This window comes from Gossypium arboreum, chromosome 11 (assembly GCF_025698485.1).
Source record: "Gossypium arboreum isolate Shixiya-1 chromosome 11, ASM2569848v2, whole genome shotgun sequence".
NCBI lineage: Eukaryota > Viridiplantae > Streptophyta > Magnoliopsida > Malvales > Malvaceae > Gossypium > Gossypium arboreum.
In genome coordinates, this window is record NC_069080.1 from 96,555,004 (window position 1) to 96,558,136 (window position 3,133).

At 29.5% G+C, this 3,133-nt stretch overlaps 1 long non-coding RNA gene across 1 annotated transcript; it reads left to right on the top strand.

The window, feature by feature from the left end:
- The first annotated feature begins 268 nt into the window (after positions 1–268).
- Positions 269–2,156, top strand: LOC128284358 (uncharacterized). The gene is made up of 3 exons (XR_008274787.1): positions 269–372; positions 844–951; positions 1,859–2,156. It is a non-coding gene; the product is annotated as an uncharacterized LOC128284358 (long non-coding RNA).
- The last annotated feature ends 977 nt before the right edge of the window (positions 2,157–3,133 follow it).

Sequence of the window (3,133 nt, forward strand, 5' to 3'; positions counted from 1 at the left end):
AATTTATATCTGTGAAATTTTCGTAATTTAATTTTGTCGTTTAGGTGTCCGATTAAATAAAAGGGCTTAATCGCGTAAATTAAAAAGTGGGTAGTTTATTTTGTAAAGGGCTTAATTGCTGATGGCTTTCTAAATGGGAGTAGTTATGATGAAATTAGCCCAATTTATATGGTGTTATGGGTAAGATATAAATGATTTTATAATTCATTAACTAAGGCTATTTTTGTAAACTAAAATATTATAACATATATAATATAAAACATAAAATAAAGCTTACATACTTGTTTTAATGGTTCTTCATTGCCGAATATAAACTAAAATAAAAAGAAAAGAAATCAAGTTAGGGTTCGGCCTATTGGGAGCTCAATCAAGGTTCGTTTACTTGCCGGTTTTTGATAATTTTTATGTTTTTGAGATTGTTGCTTAGTAATCTTCAAGACCCATGCTTTAATTTCTGATTTTGATGAATATTTTGAGTTTTTCCATTGTTGATAACTTGTTATTTTTGTTGTTTGATGATGAAAAATGGAAGATATGTTTTAGATTAACATGTTTTGTATTGGAATTTTTGATGATTTTGAGTAATTAGGACTTAATTGCAAAAAATAATAATTTGAGAGACTAAAATGTGAAATAAATTGAATATATGGACTTGTTTGAGAGTGGGTAAAATTTGTCCCAACATATATATAGGGAAATTTTGTGTATTTTGTGTTTTGTGCAATAAGGACTAAATTATAAAAATTGTAAATGTTAGGGGTAAAATGGTAATTTGCCCATTTATATTTTTGGACTAAATTGAATGAAACTATGTTTGAATGAGCTTAATTTGAATATGTTTAGATCAAGAACCAAAGAAATCATATTTGGATCGGGAGAAAACGAAAGTTGTCGACTAGTAGCAACGAAAGTTGTCGACTAGTAGCCCCGTCCCGTTTTACGACGTTCGAGGTAAGTTTATAAGCAAATAGACATGTTTATTGGTAACTTAATGTTATATTTACTAGCTGTTTTGAAATGTTAGAAACTAAATATATTATGGTTGAATATGATTAAATGTGGCTATTACACTTCTGAGTTCGATTCGACCAAGTTACGATATCCGAAAGCCCCGTATAAACCTTAGGAATAGCTAGGATACATATGTCATGACATAGGTTCCAATATATGTGTGCGAGTAAGTCCATGGCATCGATTTGGGATTTTGATATGTGTTTACGAGAAAGACCCTGTCTGGGACAGTGGTATCGATATGTGGTTACATGTAAGACCACGTCTAGGACGTTGGCATTGTACGATTTATGTAATTATCCGAGTGTCCTATCCAATTTTAAATGGTTCATCGGGCAAAGGTAAACTGCATACGGATTGTATAATACGAGCTAAATGGACAGGTATGAGTGAATTTGATATTTACTTAAGACAAGGTAAGAAAGTGTTATAGTTGTGTGCTATAAATCATATATAAAGCAAATGAGGAATCCATGTGTATTTTGATATGTGTATTCGGCTTGTGATGAATAATTTGTGTGGTATTGAAATGTCATTTAATATGTGTATATGTATACTTTGTGAATTCGGCTATTTAGTTATAAATTATACATGGGACGACTTTTGATGATTCTTGAATTGCATAAAAGAGTAAATGGATGTATGGTTGTTATGGCTGTTAGGCTTGGAAATGGAAGTTGATTTATAATGTGTTAGGTGATTATATATGTATTAGGCTTAGTTAGTGAATAATGTTAATGCATTTTGTTTGGTTAATAAAAATCAAATATGTTATTGAGTAGTTACGGCTTATAACTTACTAAGCTATGGTAGCTTACTTTATGTATTACGTTACTCTGTTTTATAGATTTTGAAGGCAAGCTGCAAGCTCGGGGATTGTCAGCCAAGCTCATCACACTATCTACAACTTTGGTACCTTTAAACTAAACTTGAATTATGGCATGTACAGGCTATATTGAAGTTAATTATTTTGAAAATGAATGTATAATAGCCATGCGAAAATGGCTTAATTATTTTACTTGATTTTGGGTTTCGGTTCAATTAAGGTTTAGTACTATTTTGATCTAGGTGCCGTGTGCTATGAATATTTATGAAATGCGTTATATGATCATATATTAAGGTGGGTTATGACCTTGTTTGGAGCATGGTAGAATTGGCCATAAGCATGATTAAATGGTTCGGTCAATGTTTTGCATAGATGAAACCTATATGAATTTGATGTATTCAGTCATAAAATGGAATTGAATATGATGGTTAAGTTTGAGTTGTGATTTGAAAATGCCTATGAATATATGTTTATGACAGTTTGTTTGATTTGTTGGTGCATGGGATTTAATATTACATGTTTGAGTTGCTACTATGATTTTGCTATTAAATAGAGTCATGACTAGTAATAAACGGACCATAGCTTAAAATGTTTGAATGGTGACCGTGTTGATTTGTTTGTTACAAATGAAGTTATTTGAAATGGTTTTGATCAAATTGTGACTTGGCAATTAAATATATAAATAATCATGCATGTGGAATTGACTTGATATATAATTTATCTTAAGGTGTACATGCTAATAAACATAAACTTGATAATGTCTAATGATGTGTTCGGTTATGCATGAATAGGGAATATATATATATTGTGTTGTAATGAGTTTTACATTAATAAGCTAAAATGCTGGTTATGAGTACAAAAATATATATATATTCGGTGTATATTTTAATATGTATATTAAATAAGTATTGATTCTTAAGATGGGCGAATAAGGTTAGAAATGAATGAATGTTAAGCATCATAGATAATGTACATACATTCTGTTAAATGAAATGAAAATGGCAAATTGAACGATGACTTGTACATTAGTAGGCAAATAATAAGTAGTCAGCGTGTGTGTCTTTTCTTTTTATATAGTAAAATTTGACATAATAAGTATCATATTAAAAAGTCGATTTTGTCATGATAATATTGGAATGAATTGATGTACTTGATTTTATGAATTCTATTTACCTGTGACTTTTCATTTGAGGTATGATTGTATACTTTGTATAAAATAAAATAAAAAAAGAGTTGTATCCATATTATTTTTGGTTAGGTGATATTAATTAATAAATTGTCTTTCTATATTAAAAT